Here is a 21,477-nt window from a genome sequence, read left to right as displayed (position 1 = left end):
TCGATTGAGGCGAGCTAAGTGAATGTTACAAGTTGTACTTGTGAATGTAATCCATAAGGATTGGGGGCATTCTTAGGATAGTTGTGACCGTTGAGAGACAAAAATTTATATTTAAGTATATTGCATGTTTCTTCTTTAAATTTTTCACATCAGCATTTACGTAAACAGCTGTTATTAAGATAATGAGTCCTCATAGTTTAGGTTAGGCATGGTATCTTCACGTGGTGAGTAATGTAAATTCAAGGGACGTAATACTTCTCGTGTAATTTATTCATTTAATTGTTATCGTATAACACGTTTTTGTGGAAATATAATGTGGTACAAATTTAAATACAGTGTGCGAAAGTTCGCATTTGCCACAACGCTGCGAACTTGTGCGTACCATGGCGAAAATACAACTATACAAGTAAATAAACATTAATATTTTCATTTTCTTCGTATAGGGGCAGGTAACCTTTATGAGAAACGAAAATTCCAACCGAAAAAATACCTATTACGAAGAATAAAGGTGTTATGTTTCACTCATTTTCCAGAGCTGATGATGAGTTCTGCTTTTGACTTTCTTGTTTCACAGATTTACAGCAGAGCGTTTAATTATTGATACAGAACAAGTATAAAAGTGGACAGTAACCAATTGAACCTACATATGGTTATTTCTTGGGTTCGTAATGTTGAGTACGCGCTGCCTCTTTTCCCCCCAAATTAATGCGAATAAGGACCATTCCTCGGCGGTTTCCGTGAATGCGGGAAGTAACTAATACATCTGGATGATCAGTGCATTAATATTTGGGAAAACATGGGCTATTCCTAAACAAAAACAGAAAAATGATACAAATGTGTGTAGGTATAGAAGAAAGGATTTCAAGAAAGTCTTCGAAGGATAGTGCCAGAAGTGTCAAAAAAAAAAAAAAAAAAACTAAGAAAGCTACTGTATTTATGGCTATCTAGAGGTATAGAACTAAAATTTATTATTGTACGTTTGTTGTCTCCATATTTGTATTAATGCATAATACTGTAATTATTTGTTGGGCACATTGACGAGTAAAACACTGAAACTTTGATCGCGGAGATCGCACTTCAATCCTACTTCTCCTAAAATTACATAGACCTGACTTATGAGTTATTACAGGTTTTAGTGATCTCACCTGTAATATTAATACAACATTTATAAATATTTTATAATTACAAAAGGTACAGACGCATCACGTCCTTGCATTACACGGGTCGGACGGAGGAAACAGTTCGCCTCTTTGTGTGACGTCATCGGACGAACAGTGCGGCCTGTACATCACGAAGGCAGTGCAAGTATCCACAAACACTACGCCTAGGCTATGTACGAGGCGCTAAGAAACTGTTACTAACACAAATGCTTATTATGCACTGCATAGTATATTTACTCGATTTATACCCGTATTATCACTTTGCAGGCCTACAAGAGAAATAGTCTTGATCATTATCATATGAAATAAGTTACCTAATTAAAGTTGCCTACCATCATCTCTTTACGACGATAAAAAATACAGGTAATGAGATGTTATATAATCTGTTCTCACCTTCTTATAAAGTAATTATCCAATCAAATTCACAAATTGCTCCAGACCACCCAGTTCAACCGCCAGTAAACTGTTTTAAGAACACCAATTAACAAAATTTGAGGAAGTTGATCGAAGACGAACATGCCACCATAACAGCAAGTCTCCTGCTCCTCAGGAATCCGTGAGTCACCAGCTGATAAGCACAGAATTGTGGGATTCCCCTAATGATATATACGGTACACAGAAAGCTGTTGAACTCCGATGTAAGATTTATTTTCCTAACTCCAGAATTGCTGCTCTTTTCTTACCCACTTCACTTTTATTGAGTACCCGTAGGAGTTTTGTAAGTAAGTATTATTTAAATTTTATTTTTCTTCTATTTTACTAAATCAGACAACCTTGTAATGAGGGTCACCAACACACTTCTAAAAAACATTCCTATAAGAATGAGTTATTTTCACGCAAAACTTCCTAAATTTTACTATGTGTAAGCTATTGTATGCTAGATTTCATAACAGGTTTCTTTTCTACTACTTGGGGTTCGATAATCACCACTGATGCGTATTTAGGGCAGTCGCCCACGGTGGCAGATTCCCAATGTTCTTCGCGCCGTGCTCAACCAACAACCTGCAGGGCGATAAAAAAAAAAATACAGATTACTTTATTCAGTGATGATGAAGAGCATTTGACAACTCGTAAAAAAAAAAAAAAAAAAAAAAAAAAAAAAAAAAAAAATACGGTAGGTGATGAGAGCGTGCATCTACAAACAAGATATACTGGATCATTTGTAGTGTCAAGGAATGCTTCACTTCATGTCTTTAAACCTATAGGCACAGTTCAACTTAACCTTAAAACTTGTCAGAATTCGAAAATCTTAGCTAGATTTCGGGTAGGAGCTTGTGTGTTTTCTAGTCTTAGCTTACGTTATTAACGTACGGTATTACTGCATAATAACACGAGCAGTGGTTCAACTAAGCTTGTCAAATAAGAGGAGTCCAGGACTTGGCTTTTAATACTTGTGACGGTGTTATACGAGACCATTCGCCATGATGATGAGCAGTTTGTGTCAGCATTGCCACTTGGCCTTGGGCACTAGCCATACCAAAGTGAAGAAAATTCTCGCGTCAACCAATAAAACTACAGCTGGACAAACATTTCCACAAACTTATCTGCCGATTGTATAAACATCACTGACTGGAGATCAGTTTTAGTTTAAGTTCAGAAAATGACCTGAGATCAGACCGGTGTCGTGTTGTATAACACCAAATACAATGCATATGGGCCGATTTATAAACCGTTTGATCTTAGATCAGAGACGAAATTGATCTCGGTTCACGCAAAACTCGTACATTTGTATTGTATAAACGTTATTCTGGGATCAATTCGCACTGAACTATGATCAACTTTGACTGGAGAAATTTCTCCGATCAGACTCTTTGATCTTAGTTCAAGGAGTTGTTTCCTACTTGGGATACAAGAACAGCTGATTGTTAATAAAATATTACCTGTGTTTTTACGATAAATGGTAAAAAAATACACTGAAGTCTAACCTCATACATTGCTAGCTATAGTTGTCTGTATATAGGCAATATTACGCTTCTTTTACTGCACTGTAATGTAATAATTCTATAACATAACCTCGATAAATTGCTTACGTTATTATATATCTCGTTCGTAGTTTACAGATGTCTGATTACTCTGATTTCTCGGATATATATTCTGATGATGAAAATGATTAATTTTGTCGGGCTCCTCGTGTGTTCTGTGAATGAGGAAATCCAATGAGAGAATTGAGTGATAAGAAGTTAAAACGGAGGGATCACTTGGGAAAAGATACCGTGGAACAGCTAGAACTCAGGTTGCGTGATATTCTACTTAAAACCTACTAACTCAAATGCACATGTTACTAACTTTGAGATTCTTTGCCACGGGAAGTTTTCAGTTAGTCGTTGGTGATTTACTGCATGTAGACGCAGCGACAGTCTGCAGAGCCATTCATCGCGTATCTAATCTCATTGCTGCACTGAAACACGAGTTTATCAAAATGCCCTCCGAACAAAATGCGTGATTTTTTTCGATGTAAAACACTTCCCTGGTGTTATAGGCACTATAGATTGTACCCAAAACCAAACCAAACCAAACCCCATGGCACTACAGCCCTTGAAGGGCCTTGGCCTACCAAGCGACCGCTGGAGGTGTCGTGTGGTCAGCACGACGAATCCTCTCGGCCGTTATTCTTGGCTTTCTAGACCGGGGCCGCTATCTCACCGTCAGATATCTCCTCAATTATAATCACGTAGGCTGAGTGGACCTCGAACCAGCCCTCAGGTCCAGGTAAAAATCCCTGACCTGGGCGGGAATCGAACTTGCGGCCTCCGGGTAAGAGGCAGGCATGCTATCCCTACACCACGGGGCCGGCATAGATTGTACCCACATACCTATAATATCTCCTGGGGGCGATAACGCAGAAGTTTATATGAATCGTCATGGGTAGTTTTCGTTAAATATTCAAGTTATTTGTGATGCTAGGCTCAGGTCCCTAAATATCGTAGCTTATAATCGAGCCCATAAAGCAACCAGGTCAGCAATAGAAAGGACATTTTGGGTTGTGAAAAGACGGTTCCCTTGTCTCAGTATGGGGCTAAGAGTGAAGTTAGCTCGTGTTCCAGTAATCATAGTTGCAGCATTCGTCTTGCACAATATCGCTGTAAATGCAGTAGATGAGGTCCCTGAAAGAGATGAGGCTGTGTTCGTTGCAAGAAGAGCGTTCGAAGAAATTTCAGTACCTGCTGCAAATGACGTTCATGGAAGAGAAAACACTGCTATAAGGGCAGCAATTATTAATACCGTAGTGTATTTAGGTAACAATATTTACAAAAATTACAGTTGGCTATTACGAAAAGTGGTTCAAACTAAATTATACAAACAGTTTATCTGCAACAAAAATAGCCAAACACATAATGTACTTTACAACTATATGCGTCTATAGTACGCGAACCTTTTCTTGAGCCCTAGTTCCCATTCAGCACTATGGAGCTCAGGGCTCAAGAAAAGGTTCGCATATTATAGTAACGCCACTGTACTGTGCAACTAAACCCAGTCTTCCTTATTATCCAGGCCTAACTTTCTCCTGTTAATTAACATTTCCATGTTTTAAATTTCATTATCATGTTTTAAGGTCTCAGTTTCATTTTATGCCAGGCGACCGTGACTTCGTGAGCACATCAGCTGTTTTCCAGGTCGAGGTGTGGAGATCAGCTGACTTGGAAGCAGGGGCCTGCGATAGAAGAAATAAAGAAGTGTAGGCCTATTGCTTGGCGACAAATTTAACAAACATAATACAGGATTAATGTATGATTTCCCTACTTACTTGTTCAATACAAATATTTCAGTCATTTTTCTTTATTTCTTTCTTTCGCTCGGCACACAGAATACGAATACGAATACGAATACGATTGAAAACATTCACACTGCTCAATTGCGACTCGTGACACTCGACTGTTTTTGCGCTGTTGCCAAGCGCTCACATATGAACTGGGATCAAAATTGAACTTCGAATAGTTGATCATAGATCAGTGTTATCAAATACAGTATTTGGTGTTATCAATCAATGGTCAAGCGGGTTGCGGGGCGGGAATGACGTCATCAGTTTCCGATCGAGCCTCGCTTCCCATCCAGAGCGCAGGACTATCAATAATGTCAAGTATGAAGAATGCATTCTTAATTCATCAATACGGACAAAGAAGCTGATAGATTATAGTATCAATAATGTCGCCAATATAAATAGTCTAGTTTTCTGCTTTAGCGCCGATTTACTTGTGAAGAATATGCCAGCGCGAAGGTGCGCGGTGGCTCTTTGTAAGGGTCTCTTTAAAGAAAGAAAGGCGAACAAAATGTGCCATGTTTCACGATACCAAAAGCGGAAGAAAGCGTAATAATTGGATTATCACCCTTATCGCTAAAAAGTGCGCAGATAATACAATAGTTGGTCTTGATTCGTGATAGCTGACCTAAGCCGGCCAATAGCAGAAACGGTCACAAATCTCGCATTTACACAGTCTCCGGTACACGTTACACCGTTAGTCTGTTCTGTTCTTCTAAGTACGGTAAGAATGATAGGGCGCGTTGCTGAGTCCCTGGTCCTCTACGTACTTCAGATTGCACCTCATTTTTATTTGCATTTTTCACCGGCGGAGGGTCAACGGAAGAACCACCGAGTGGTTCAGGCCTTTCAGCGGCCTAGTTGACGGGTGACTGGTTCGATATTAGCTTCATTCGGTGGTATTTGAAAGTGCACAAATACGCCTGCGTCGTGTCGGTAGTCCGGTAGATTTACCGGCGCATAAAATAACTCCTCTGAGACTAGGGTGACCAGATGCTAATAGATAAAAGTGAAGAAAAAAAAAAGGGCAGTGCCGGAAAAAAGAGGACACATAAATCTCTATTGAGAGTCTGAATTTAGACGTACCGGTACGTGGGGGTAGAGGGATGTATATCCGTAATTTAAATCGGCCTAAGTTCATGATTAATCTTTGAATAAGTATCATAAACTTCCCTGTTGCAGTCTAAGCATTTCAACTTTACTACTAGTTCCCTGAGTTCTCTTAGCTACCTGCATGCCGCTCTATCGGACACATGATGGATAAAAGAGGACGTCTGGTCAGCCTATCTGGGACAAAATTCTGGCACCTCGACGTCTCTGAAAACCGTAAAAGCAGTTAGTGAGACGAAAAACCAGTAATATTTATTATTAGCGTACTTACGGCAGTGGTCTCCAAACGGTTAGGGGCGAATTTATAATATTCGCGCCGGGCTGAGTGGCTCAGACGTTTGAGGCAAAGAGAAGGGTTGAGGCGCTGGCCTTCTGACCTCAGTTCGGTGGTATTTGAAGGGGTTCAAATACGTCAGCCTCGTGTGGGTAGTTATACTAGCACGTAAAAGAACTGCGGGACAAAATTCCGGCAACTCGGCGTCTCCGAAAACCGTAAAAGAGTAGTTAATGGGACGTAAAGCCAATAACATTATAATATTCGCATGGATTTTCGGAATAAGTCACCCAATTTTTTAATTACCAGCTGGGCGTGTCTAGGGACGGCCAGTTTCGACTAATATATTTTGTTAATTTCTACTGTATTAAATGCTTCAATACAGTAAGTTCTGGAAACTCGACTCTCGGTAACTGACATTCCCTAAAATTCAACGTTCGTAGGTTTGACTTTTTTTTTTTTTTCCATAGCGGATGAATCGAAAAATTAGTCAAATAATTGTTGGTGCCTCCGTACTCGGCGGGCATATTTAGGAAATTGAAAAAGCATATAAAAATGATGTGCAACGACACCTTAAGCAGCAGAAAGGATATACGATATCCTTCCTTTATGCCTGTCAGGGAGTTACCGTCCCATCCCTAGAAGTATTCTTACTTATATAGAAGAACTAGCTTATGTACCCATGCTTCACTATGGAATTCTACATTGTATGCAGAATTCTAGGTTAGGTAGTGTACACGTTGTGAGGAAGATTCTATTAAATTGCATAGCTCTTAATGTTACCCCTACCGGGCGAGTTGGCCGTGCGCGTAGAGGAGCGCGGCTGCGAGCTTGCATCCGGGAGATAGTAGGTTCGAATCCCACTATCGGCAGCCCTGAAGATGGTTTTCCGTGGTTTCCCATTTTCACACCAGGCAAATGCTGGGGCTGTACCTTAATTAAGGCCACGGCCGCTTCCTTCCAACTCCTAGGCTTTTCCTATCCCATCGTCGCCATAAGACCTATCTGTGTCGGTGCAATGTAAAGCCCCTAGCAAAAAAAAAGAATATGTTCCGAATCCATTCAGTTGCATAGAGAACAGCATCTTCAGTAGATTTGTGTAGAGTAAAGCCGTACTGAAATTGTGATAATAGGCCGTGACGATGAATGTGGTACATAATTCTCTCGATTAATAGCTTCTGCAGAATCTTTTCTAGAATTGGCAGGAGGCAGATACAGTGAGTCAAAGTGAAACACATACACCAGTGTAATTAATATGTGTTTATGAATAGAAATGTAGAACAATAAATGTATGTCTTGAATTACTAATTCACCACAGGCTAGGTAGCACATCCCATAATAACTTAGCAAGATATAACAGATTCTTTGTCTACATGTTGCTGGGGCACGTCAAAATTAATCTCATACAGTCCTACATAGCCAGATAAGAGGGCAGTACAAATGCTGTATGTTTGTGTTTTGACACCACATTTAGTTTGTTGTGGAGAGCTGTGAAGTGCAGACAAGTTCCAGTGCTATCATGTGGCATCAAAGAGGACAATGGTGAAAGAAGAAAGAGAATTGATGATTTTTCATCATAAGAGAGGAAAATCACTCCGAGAAATTGGTAAACTTTAAACAGGAGTCATGCAACTGTACAGTGTGTTATAAATAGATATAAAAGTACACGCAGCATTGAAAATAAAGACAAAGTGAGTGCGAGAAAAATTTTCAACCTCAGGGAGGAATGTTGGATAGTAAGAAATGTGAAGAAAAATCTAGCGATTAGTCCTCCGAAACTAGCTGTTATGGCTGAGGAACATACAAACAAGAGAGCACATCCAGAAACTATTTGACTTATCCTAAGGAAAAGTAACAGGCATGGACGAATAGCTAGGAAAAAAACATTTATTAGCAAGATTAAGATGTTGAGCTTTGTTAAGGAGTAGGATAGAAAACGATTTTGACTTCTGGAAGACCATTATTTTTGCGGAGGAAAGCAAATGCAATCTCTTCGGATCAGATGGAAAGGTTAATGTCTGGAGGAAATCAAATGAGGAGTTGAAACCTAGCAATCTACATCCAAGTGTCAAACATGGTGGAGATAGTGTAACTGTCTGGGGATGCATATTAGCTAGTGGACCAGGCGAGTTGACTTTTACTGATGGGACCATGGATCAACATGTGTATATAAATATACTAAAAGAACATTTACGGCCTAGTGCTCAAATGCTTTGAATACTTGATCGATTTAATTATTACCAAGATAACGACCTGAAGCACAAAGCTCACAAAGTACGGATGTGGCTGCTGTATAATTGCCCAAAAGTACTCAAGACACCTCCACAGTTACCAGACTTATATGTGATAAAAGAATCTATGGCATTACTTGGAAGTAGTGATAAGAAAACACCAGATTTCGAACAAAGATGATCTGTAAATGGCATTATGTGAATAATCGAAGAAAATAGATCCATCTTACTGCGAAAAGTTGGTACATAGACTACATACATACATACATACATACATACATACATACATACATACATACATACATACATACATACATACAGGTATGACGGAAAATTAAAAATTGCATTTTCTAGTTATGTTATTGTGGACACGACCTATCCAGAAATACCATTCTTTTTTAATTCTGAACAATGTACCGACAAAACTCTTATTTTTCAGTATAAATCCTGAAAACTAAAGTCACAACCGTTTTCTCGAGGGCCTAGGAATACAACAGTGAGGGGTTCTATATATTTGATGCTACAAGAAAAATTCTAATGTGTAAATATTGTAATGTCCATGTTGACTGGGAACAAATTGGCACGTACGATAAACACTGCAGGAAATCAGGAACACATACTGGTAAGAAAACAACGAGTGAAGCAAATGAACAGCATTCTATGCATCAAATTACAATCAACGATACTCTATACATCGGAAAAAAGTTGAAATGTGGTAAAAAGCAATTTGTAACACAAAAAAAGCATTTATACAAACCAACATTCCTCTTAAGAAATCAGAAAATCCTGGTGTGAAGAAGTGGTTTAACAAGTACCGGTATATAAAGGGTAACATAAATAATTCAGTCTTTATTGTAAAATATGACAATATTGATAGTCCTGTACTAAATAAATTGCCAAGCTGAATTGCTCAGATGGTTAAGACATTGGCTTTCTGTGCTCAAGTTGGCAGGTTTGATTTTGGCTCAGTCCCGTGGTATTTGAAGCAAGGCCGTAGCTAAGGGTGGGTTACTGGGAAGTTCTCCCCCTCCCCCTACATGGATTTTTTTACAAAAGAAAGTAAACGGAAACTGACACTGTTGTTATTTGAGTCATCAGTCCATAGACTGGTTTGATGCAGCAGTCCATTCCAGCCTATGCCCTAAATAATTGTATAAGGTGGTGATGAAAAATATTTTTCTTGTCTTAAGTTGTGTTTGTATTCGTCATGATGCCTGGATTTGGAGTTTGATCCGCACAACTTGTAAGTGATGGAATAATAACCAACTGCTTCTCATTGGTAAGTCATCATCTTCTGGATTTTAAAAGTACGACATCAGAACATCTATTCGTAATAGAACTAAGTGAACTTCATGAACTGGGTGGAGTTTCAATGCCAAAAATACTACAAGAAAAGCTATAAGATTAAAAGCTTACTGGGTGAATTAAGATCTGAACAAAAATTATAGGCCCTACTGTACATAACTTTTTCATTTCTATGTAACTACTTCTCATCCTACATCTGCTCTAATCTCCTTGTCATATTCATACCTTGGTCTACTCTTACCATTCTTACCACCTACACTTCCCTCAAAAACCAACTAAACAAGTTCTGGGTGTCTTAAGATGTGTCCTATCATTATATCTCTTCTTCTTGTTAAATTTAGCCAAATTAATCTCCTCTCACAAATTCGACTCAGTATCTCTTCATTCATGACTTGATCTATCCATCTCACCTTCAGCATTCTTCTGTAACATCACATTTCAAAAGCTTCTATTCTCTTTTTTCTGCGCTAGTTATCATCCATGTTCTACTTCCATACACTGCCATGCTCCAGACAAAAGTCTTTACAAACATATTTCTAATTCCTATATCAAAGTTCAAAGTTAACAAATTTCTTTTCTTAAGAAAGCTCTTCCTTGCTGTGCTAGTCTGTCTTTTATGTCCTCCTTACTTCTGCCATCGTTAGTTATTTTACTACCCAAGTAACAATATTCGACTACTTCCTTTTAGACTTCATTTCCTAATCTAATATTACCTGCATCACCTAACTTCATTCGACTTCACTCCATTACCGGTACTTTTGTTTTGTACTTATTTATTTTCATCTTATACTTCCTATCCAAGGCTCTGTCCATACCATTCAGCTATTTCTCTAGATATTCTGCAGTCTCAGATAAAATAACAATATCATCGCAAATCTCTAGGTTTTGATTTCCTCTCCTTGGACTGTGATTCCCTTTCCAAATTCCTCTTTTATTTCCTTTACTGCCTGTTCTATATAAACATTAAAAAGGAGGGGGGGACAAACTGCAGCCTTGCCTCACTGCTTCCTGGATTGTTGCTTCTTTTTCAAAGCCCTCAATTCTTATCACTGCAGACTGATTTTTATACAGATTGTAGATAATTCTTCATTCCCGGTATTTTATCCCGATCACCTTCAGAATTTCAAATAGCTTGGTCCAGTGAACATTATTGAATGGTTTTTCTAGATCTACGAATGCCATGTACGTGGGCTTGTCCTTCTTAGTTTGATCCTCTAAGATCAGACATAAAATCAGGATTGTTTCACGTGTTGTTGCATTTCTTCTCAAGCCAAACTGATCTTCCCCCAACTCAGCTTCAACTTGTCTTTCTATTCTTCTGTAAATAATACGTGTTAAAAGTTTGCAGACATGAAATACTAAACTCATGGTGCAGTAGTTTTCACACTTTTCAGCACCGGACTTCTTGGGAATAAGTATAACAACACTGCTGAAAATTAAATGGCACTTGTGTCTCATACATCTTGCACACTAAATGGAATAACTTTGCCATGCTGGTCTCTCCTAAGGCAGTCAATAATTCAGAGGGAATGTCATCAATTCCAGGTGCCTTGTTGCTATTTAGGTCTCTCACAGCTCTGACAATAAACAAGTAAAAATCAACTCAATGGGTTGGTTCTTTGATCATTCACAGAGACATAATTGTATAATCGACAGATCTCTTCAATCTATTTCCTAAGAAACCTCTAAAGTTGGGTTTTAGATTGGAATTTGAACATACCATTCACCTTAAAACTATTCACCTTGATCATATTGTTTTTGCTCTGTATTTTGATGTAAGAATTTGAAGTGTACCAGTACTGCAATCTGAATATCAACATAATATTTATTAGTGTCCTTATAACGATACTCATGCACACGCGCACCACACATGCACAAGTACCTTCACCATGTTCTGTCATCATTTGCAACTATAGCCCCCACCCACCCCTGTCAGTCAATCCTGGCTATGCTACTGATGTGAAAGGGCTCAAATATGTCAATCCTGTATCGGCAGATTTTCTGGTATGTAAAAGAACTCCTGTGGGACAAAATTCTACAACTTCGGCATCTCCAAAAAATGTAAAAGTACAGTAGTTAATGGGGAAAAAATCAATAACATTATTACTATAGTAAATAATTCTTCATTCAAATTTCTTTACTTTTTCTAAAGATGTTGGCGACTTCCACAAGCAGATATTTGCCATGGAAATTAGATCCCACTTCTTAAGGTAGAACATAAAGAGGAGATGAAAGAAGCTGTGAGAAATAGAAAACTGATAATTCGCTGCAATGAAACTACAGTCACAAAGGGGAAGCCGTTTTCATAATTCTGTTCCATATACTTTCTGTAGATGCCTTGACTTCTAAGTTGGATAAAGCATGATCAAAAAGTTTCCATTTGAGGGCATTGCTACAGTGGATATGCAACGTATCGCGACTCTGATGTGGGTATATAAACACGGACATGTATGCGAAGCGATTAGTATGGTAGTTGTGTCGTGCTAAGGTGCGTGCGGTAAATGCAGCCATGTGAACTATGGTGATGTTATTACCAGGTGCATCCAAACAGGATCAACATGCTGTTATTCTGTTCTTGGCTGCTGAAGGACAAACACTGGTGGACATCCTTCGGAGAATGAAAACTGTGTACAAGGCAGCATTTCTGTCGAAAACCACCGTTGTGCAATGGTGCACCAAGTTCCATGCAGTTCGCATTTCGATACAAGATGCTGGTCGATCTGGGAGACCAGCTTCATCCATTATGGACAACAACAAGCAGGCGGTGTATGAGGCGATTAGGGCGAACTTGATCTCTCCCGATGCGATTACGCTCCCCTCAAAAAGGCCTTGAAGGATTGAGGCTTTCTGTCGGACGAGGATGTGCAGCAGGCGGTTACTGACTTCTTCACGCAGGAGGACACAGTGTTCTACCACACAGGGTTCTTCAGCCCGGTGTATTGGTGGAATGAGTGCATCAGTGCTCACAGCAATTGTGCTTGATTGACATCCTGATTCGGTACTGTACAGCCATTGAACTGAAACTTTTTGATCGCCCCTTGTACATTATAGACAATAACAAGAAGAGACAGTTTTTCAGAATGTTGATTTACAAGTGTGTTGTCAAGCTATAAATAATACATTTGCGAAGTACTCTGTAGATTATAGTGGTGTTGGCATATTCTCTGACAGTGCTCCATGTATGACAAAGTATGTGCTTAGTTTCAGATGACTTAGCTCTCATGCAGCATTGGGCCCACAAGCTAGACCATAAGTAAGCAAGCTTGTTCTCAGCTTCTTCTCCAGTGTGAATAAGTATGAAGTATGACCGAGAAAGCATTCAAAAATACCTAGAAGCACAAGCACAGATATTTGAAATTCCTTCAGTAGAAAATACAGACTTTTTCCCATGCCTGTATTAACCCACCAAGGTTTCTGGCTCAATTCAGGTGTCTATACTATACCCGTAATGAGATCTTTCAAATCCCAAGGGCATGTGGGTAAACATAAATAGGACAGAGGTATGTAGAAAACATTTAAATGAAACTAAAAATTAGGACTGCACCTAAAATCAAATATTTATTTTTTGCACAAAACATCCCTATCCTTGAGATGGTAGTAATAGTGTTGTTGATCATTACATTAATAGTTTACTGCTCATTCACAGTATGATCAGTGCATTAAAAAATATTTCATGGTTTGAATTGCCATTGAAAATATTAACAAATTCATCTAGCATTTGAGCTAGGTTCAAATATTTACAATATCCATGCTAGTTCCAACTCGGACATTTATTCATCATCATCATCATCATCATCATCGTCCTAAACCATCTCCAGTTTCCCGGGTGTGGTATATGATCCTCCTCCATCTCATCCTGTCCTTGTACCATTCCTCCCCCACCAACTTGTCCCAATCATGACCTCTCAGCAGTACATCGCTCTTAACTAAATCTATCCATTTCCTTCATGGCCTTCCCACGGGTCGTCTTCCTTCTACCTTTCTGTCAAATTCCTTCCTTGCAGTTCTGTTTACTGGCATCCTCTTCATGTACCCAAACCACTTCAGTCTTGATATCTGAATCTTATTGAGGAGAGAATCATCTATTCCTACTTCTTCTCTAATTTTCTCATTCCTAATCTTGTCTTTCCTGGTTTTCTGGATCATAGTGCATAGGAATTTCATTTCAGCTGCCTGAAGTTTGGAATTATCTCTAGTGGTCAGTGTTGTGGTTTCGAGACTGTATGTAAGAATCGGTGTATAATAGGACTTGTAAAATGTCATTTCTGTTTTCATGGGTATTTGCTCATCCCACAGCAGGTGTCTTACCTGGTGGTAAAATTGTGTTGCCTTATTGATTCAGTTGTTCACCTCATGTTTTACTAGGTTGTCATTTGATATAACGCTACCCAAGTATTTGAAAACTGGAACGCTGTCCAGTTGAGCTTCATTTAACATGACTATTGGTTCTGCTCCTTCCCCATACACTTTCATCACCACCGTCTTGGTCTTGCTGATGTTTAAACCATATTTCTTAAACTCCTCATTCCAGCTTTGTATTCTCTCTCCCAATTCCTCTTCGGAGACACTCCAGATCGCAACATCATCTGCAAATGTGAAGGCTTTGATATTTCCATGTTCTTTCCTTTTAATAGATTTCATTACTACATCCATTACAATAATAAATAGAAGTGGTGACAATGAGCTGCCCTGCTGCACTCCTCTCTTTGTTTCAAATCAGTCCGACAAACCACATCCTACTTGAATACAGCTTCTGTTCCCACTATACAACATTTTCACTTTGTCTATGAGGCTGTCTCGCACTTGAAGTTCTTTCATGCATTGCCAAATTCTTTCCCTTGGTACATTATCGTATGCTTTCTCAATGTCCAAAAATATTAGAAATAAAGGCTTGTTCTTCTCCCAGTATTTTTCCATTAGCATCCTAATTGCAAATATAAGGTCTGTAGTTGACCTTCCTGGTCTGAAACCATACTGCTCTTCTTCCAAAATTGGTTCAACAATATCTCTGATTCTGGTCTCAATTATTTTTTCCAATATTTTCAGGACATGAGACAGTAGTCTGATACCACGATAATTAGTACATTTTCGTCGGCTTCCTTTCTTGAACAGAGGTACAATGAAGCCCATCTTTCAGTCCTCAGGAATAGTATTTTCCTTCCATATCTTGTTGAGCAGTCTGTAGAGCCACTGGATTCCTGGAATTCCCACTGCTTTTAGCATATCTGCACTTAGTTCATTAGTTCATTAGTTCTTTTCTTCATGTTCTTGAGCGCATTTTCAACCTCAAGCCATGTAATTGGGGGTTCAGTTGTGGTTCCTCGACTTGGTTCTCCTCTATCCGTTGTTATGTTTTCTGTATCTCCATTCAGCAGCTTTTTGAAATAGATCTTGAGTTCTTGTTTAATTTCTCCCTCTTCTTGTGCCAGAGTTCCATCATCACGTTCTATTGCTTTTATGGTCTCTTGATCCCTTTACTTGTTTTTCACTACTCTGTATAGCAATATCATATTTCCTCTACTGTCCTCTTCCAGTTTGTCTGCAAACTCATTCCATCTCTTCTCTCTTTCTTCCCTTACAATGTTCTTTACAACAAGTTTCTTGTTCCTGTATACTCCTTGAAGTCTTTGTATTTCTTGTTCATTTCAATCTTGTCCCTGTTTCTGTTTTTCCTTGTCCAGTGCCTTCTTTATTTAGTTTCTTTCTTTCACCGCTGTTTTCACTCTATCATTCCTCCTTGGTGTCTCCTTTTTTCTTTTGATAGAACTTGTAACTCCACATAGGTTTTTGGCTTCTTCCACAACGGTGTCTTTGAAGGCCTTCCACTCTTCGTTAATGCTGGTTACTTCACACTTCGGCAAATTCTGTTGATTCCTTAGTTTGTATTCTTCCTTTATTTGGACTTCTTGCAACTTCCAAGCTTTAACCAAGTTTTGGGAAATGCAGCGGACTTGTCTTGTCCACCCCGAGTGCATACCGTAAAGGAGAGAGAGAACCTGCCTGCTTTAGCATGCATTGTCTAGTATGAGATTACACATCACATGCAAAAAATCGTGACATGTTCTGCGCACCGAGTTTTTAAACATCATTTGCACATGATTTTAAATTTACTTTGCTCAAATGAAGTTGTGCGATCACAGCTCACACTGTATGCAGAAACTGTTATTCGCTATTGATGTGACCGAAATACCTATGATTGCATACGATTTCAATATAGCTTATAGAATATCTCTGTGACCTGGCTGAGTACTTCAAAGAGTTAGATGATGTTAGTGGTGCTGTATAATATATAAAGTATCTAAGCCTGCAAAAGGAACAGTATGGCTTTAGAAGTGGAAGATGTACAGTGTACTCAATCTTCAGCATGATGGAATTAATGGAAAAAGAGTTGGGGATATGGAAAGGATCTGGTCATGCTATTCATAGATCTAACGATAGTGTTCCGCGGAAGAAGGTTTGGGTAAATCATGATCAAAAAGAGACAGGATACATAAAATATAGAAATGGTGCAAGCATTGTACAACAAATGCATCAGCAGGATTCAGACTTCAGTTGGAAAGACGGAATAGTTTATAAATGAAACTGGACTAAGACAGGGGAGTGTGTTGTTACTTTTTTATTTCTAATGGTTAAGGGCGAAATTGTAATGTAGGTAAAGGAAGCATATGGGAATAGGGAGATAAAGTTATTACTATTTGTAGACAATATTGTGATCTGGAGAATGAATAACGAACAGGTACAAGAATAACTTGATGCACTGAACAAGAAAATTGAAAAATATGGTATGGAAATCAATGCAGAGGCAAGACCATGATGATATTAAGAGGAGAAAGACAAGGCAAAGGCATTGTGAAAATTGGTGGTCAAAGCCTTGAAATTGTGGACAGTTTCAAATACCTAGAGTGTGAATTAATGCAGAATACAAGGCTGAACATGGAGATTAGCAAGAGGATGCAACAGGGACTCTTTTGTCATGATAAGGAAGTGTAAATGAGAATGTACAAAATGTATTATGCATCCATACTGACTTATGTGGCTGAGACATGGACATTGGCAAGTAGGGAGGAGAGTAGAAATAGAGCCAGAAAAATGAATTACCTAAGAAGTATGATAGGAAAGACAAGAAAAGACAGAGTGAGAAACAGCAGTGTTAGAAAGAAATTTGGAATAGAAAACCTAAATGAGAGAATTATTAGGAATAAACTGAGATGGTTTGGATATGTAAAGAGGATAGGTAAGGAAACAAATATCAGAACAGATGATGATGATGATGATGATGATGATGATGATGATGATGATGATGATGATGATGATGATGGAGTTCAAGGGAAACAGAGCAAGAGGGAGTCTTAAAACAAGGTGGATTGATTCAATAAAAAGGAGTGCAAGAAGATGAAACCTGGATTGGGACAAAATGATGGAAGAGGAATGGTGGAAGGAGAGGGGAAGATGGAGAAGTGCCATAAATACCCCGACCCGACAAGAGGGGAAGGGAGGAGGATGATGATGAAGCAGTTATGAGTGAAAGGCTATATGGTATTGTGTGAAGCTGCCTATGCTAAAAAACATTGGACCTCTGTATCTTTGTTGCTGATGTCACACATCAAGGTAACATTCAAGTGGGCAAAAGAGCTTATATACATATGACAGCGTGACATCACAACTGTCCCACAGCCTGTTCTCTTTATGATTAACAAGCTAACATTAGAATACCACAACTTGGACACAGCATGCCATCACCACAATATTAGTGTATACAAAAGAAGATGTTAATGACACCATTACAATTTTAATGCACCACCAAATATAGTACTAAGTAATAAGCCTTCAATTAAGAATACAACAATAAAATAACTTCTACCTTTGAAGTTGCAAACACCAAATTTTATCAACCTTTGAATGAGAACTAATCACTAGGTCCGAGCATATCGTTAAATAATATGTCAAAACTTTAAGTGTTGGAATGTATTTCCTTTTTAATCTTGTTTAAAAAGTTTTAACTTACTTCAATTTTACCAATGTCTATTGTTCCATATAGGTTAATTAATCACTTTGTACTCTTGACTAAGGCATTAGGCCTTTAGCATATTAATGATTCTGATGTCTAATCAAGTTCCTTAAATAACGACTATACATTATGTTCATCATCATCATCACATCTTCGCTCCAGCAAGTCGGGTGCAGTTGTGTACGAGCCTCCTCCAGTTTGTTCTATCCATCCACAGATGCTGCTCATATATGCGACACCAGTTCACATCTTTAATCTCAAGGTCCTTCATTGTCTGTTTTTCCCAAACATCATGAGGTCTTCCTCTTGGTCTCTTCCGAGGAACATTGTGGTCAAAGTATGTTTGAGGAGTCCTGTGAGGGTTCATTCTTTTCATGTCACCATACCATTGCAATCTCTTCACTTCTAGAGTCTCCAACAAGCTTCTTTCCAATCCAAGCTGTTGTCGGATATCCACATTCCTTATTTTATCCATTTTTGTTTTTTGTAGACAAGAACGGAGAAACTTCATTTCTGTTGCCAGTAAGTGTTGCTGCTTCCAGGCCATACATCAATATAGGTGATCTTGGAAACTAACGGAAATGTTTCATCCCAAAATATTTGACGTACAGCGTGATAGAATTTGGAAGCTTTCTGTATTCTGTTGCTAATCTCTTGATGTATGGTATTGTCTGATGACAGAACACTACCTAAATACTGGAAGTAGTCTACAATATCCATCTCCTCATCTCCAATTCTTAGATGAACAGTTGGAGAGTTTCTACTCATCACCAAGCCAACTGTCTTAGTTTTGCTGATTTTGAGACCTAAGGTTGTAAAAGCTTCATGCCAGAGATCTAGTCTAGTTTGTACTTCTGCTTCTGTCTCACCCCATACCATTACATCATCAGCAAAAACCAGGGCATTAGTTGTTGGATCCTTTCTCTTAACCGCTTGTAAAACTTCATCCATTATGATTATGAAGAGAAGTGGTGAAAGGCAACTTCCTTGCTGGACTCCACTCTTCGTTTCAAACCAACCTGACCTTCCATCCTGGACCTGGACACAACACTTGGTTTCATCATATAATCGTTGTACTCGTGCTATGATTTCATCGGGCACTTTCTTATGTCTCAAACATTCCCATATATGCCTGCGTGGTACATGGTCATATGCTTTCTCTATATCCAGAAAAACAGTTATACGTGTTTTACCTTTCTCCCAATACTTCTCATAGAGCATTCTGGTGGCAAAAATGAGGTCTATAGTTGATCTATGAGGTCTAAATACATGTTGTTCCTCCTCAAGTGTAGGTTCAACATATTTTCTAATCCTGCTCTCAAGGATGGATTCGTAGATTTTGAGGCCATGTGACAGCAGAGTTATACCTCTGTAGTTGGTACATTTCTTTCTATCACCTTTTTTCAACAATGGGATGATGACTCCTTACTTCCAGTCATTGGGTATTACATTCTCTTTCCAGATTCTATTTAGTATCCTGTACATCCACTGTTGTCCTACCTCTCCTAGTGCTTTGATTATCTCAACACTTAATTCATCTGATCCAGTTGATGTGTTGTTTTTCAGCTTAGATATTGCTGTCTCTACTTTCAACCATGTCAGATTAGTGGTATTTGTGCTGCCAAAATCATAAGGTTCGTCGTCTAACGCGGTGATATTTTCATTACAGTTCTGCAAAGTTTCAAAGTGCCTTTGGAACTCCTGTAATATTTTGGTCTTATCCCTAGTCACCTCACCATTAGGAAGTTCTACAGATTGGATAGATTCATTTTGAGTTCCTCTATTCTTAACAATACTGTATAACAGTTTTTTATTTCCATCCTGCGTTATTTTGGTAGCCAGATCTTCCTTGCATTTCTGCTTTTCAGCTACAACCAACCGTTTGACCTGTAATTTTTTCTTTCTGTAAAGTGACAGCTTCTCCTCTATTTCTTGTTGATCTCCCCATGTTTTTGCTTGATATAAGGATCTTCTTGCACGGTTTCTGTCATTGACAGCCTTTTTAATATCATCATTCCACCAGGCAGTTTCTTTATGTTTCCTGATTTGACTTTGTCGACCACATACTTTTTCTGCTGTACCAACCACAACCTTCTTTAGAGTATCCCATTTTTCATCTACCAATTTCAGTTCTTCTCTTAGCAACAACCTGCAGACACCTTCCCTGAATTCTTCCTTTACACTTGGCTCGGTTAGTCGCCAAGTTTTTATTTTTGGCACTCTTTTGTTACAGACTTTGGGAGGTCTTTCCTCTTCAATAACTGTAACCAACAGTCTATGGTCTCCACCAAGGTCTTCACTTGGAATGACCTTAACATCATTGACATTTTTCCATACATTTTGATCTATCAGAATATAATCTGTTACCTATTTTATCATTCCAGCTATATCTTGTGATTTTATGGGAGTACCTTTTCTTGAACCAAGTGTTTCTCACTATCAGGTTGTTTCTCATGCATAGATCTAGCATATATTCTCCCTCTTCATTTCTGCTTCCCATTCCATGAGGGCCCAGTATGGATTCATATCCTGTTCGTTGTGAGCCAACTTGTGAATTAAAATCGCCCATTACAATTAGATTGTCATACTCAGTGTGTTCTTCCAAAGTTCACAGATAACTTAATTATCCTTTCACTAACAAACTCAACTTCACTACAAGCATCTATGTCTTTATGTATTAAAAATCCTACTCCATTCTTAGACTGAACTTCATTTCCAGACCAGTAGACTGTAGTCCAATCTGATATTCATTTTCCCAGTTTTTTTCCACTTTGTTTCACTCAGGCCCATGATCAGAAGTTTCCTCCTTTCCATGAGGTCGACCAGCTCTTCAGTTTTGTTTGTCAATGTCAGGATATTTAATGTTCCCACTCTGATACTTTGTCTTCGTTTGGTTTGGATAGCTGGTGTAACATCAGGCTGTAAACCGTAAACTTTGAGGTCTTCACTCGTAACCCTGAGCTGGGACCCTTACCAGATGTTACACACCGGGTCAGTGTGCTCTGGGACTCACATAGGCAGGGACGCCACTCCCTGGATAGGGCTGCCTCCGAAAAGGGTCCCTACCTGCTACCTCTTATACATCATGTTAATGTTTTAAATTATAAGAATTTTTAGATTATGTCATTGCTAAACAGGTACTGGTACCTGTTTTGGTGTTGAGGCGATGATAAGGCTGATGATGACCTTTAGAAGGGGCAAAACATATCCCATGTTCATAGTTTAATGAGGAAAGAACATTAATCTTATTATTTATTGTATTGAATAGGTGGAAAATAACACACAATAAAATTTCACACATTTAAAAGAAGTTACTTTCAGTATGGATTTAAAAAACAATGAATTTTATAACTCCTTTATCTTCCGAACGTATTCAGCAATGCAATGAACTCAACTCTTGCGGACAGTGTGAAGAACATAGCTATTCTTGCCAGCATACTGATGAACAGATTATTCTGGGGTTATGTGCATTGCGAAATGCAGTGAGAGCACAAGTATTAGAGAAGGAAGAAGACATGTTTCGTGAAGTTTTCGGAGGTTTGGTAGAAGACTGCACAAACTTGCACCCAAGTGTTTGCAAGCATTATCGTTTCTAACATGTGGACACAAAGATATTTTCTGACTGTTGCACA

The 21,477-nt window shown here is 38.7% G+C and overlaps 1 protein-coding gene across 1 annotated transcript in view; it reads left to right on the top strand.

Annotated features, from left to right (window-relative positions):
• The window catches only part of LOC136877360 (propionyl-CoA carboxylase beta chain, mitochondrial), a 200,226-nt gene that overhangs the window by 66,604 nt on the left and 112,145 nt on the right, over nt 1–21,477 (top strand). The gene's annotated exons all lie outside the window — the stretch shown is intronic.

The sequence above is a fragment of the Anabrus simplex genome, chromosome 7 (assembly GCF_040414725.1).
Source record: "Anabrus simplex isolate iqAnaSimp1 chromosome 7, ASM4041472v1, whole genome shotgun sequence".
Classification (NCBI taxonomy): Eukaryota; Metazoa; Arthropoda; class Insecta; order Orthoptera; family Tettigoniidae; genus Anabrus; species Anabrus simplex.
Note: the sequence above shows the minus strand (reverse complement) of the source record. Positions and strands in the feature narration are given on the sequence as shown.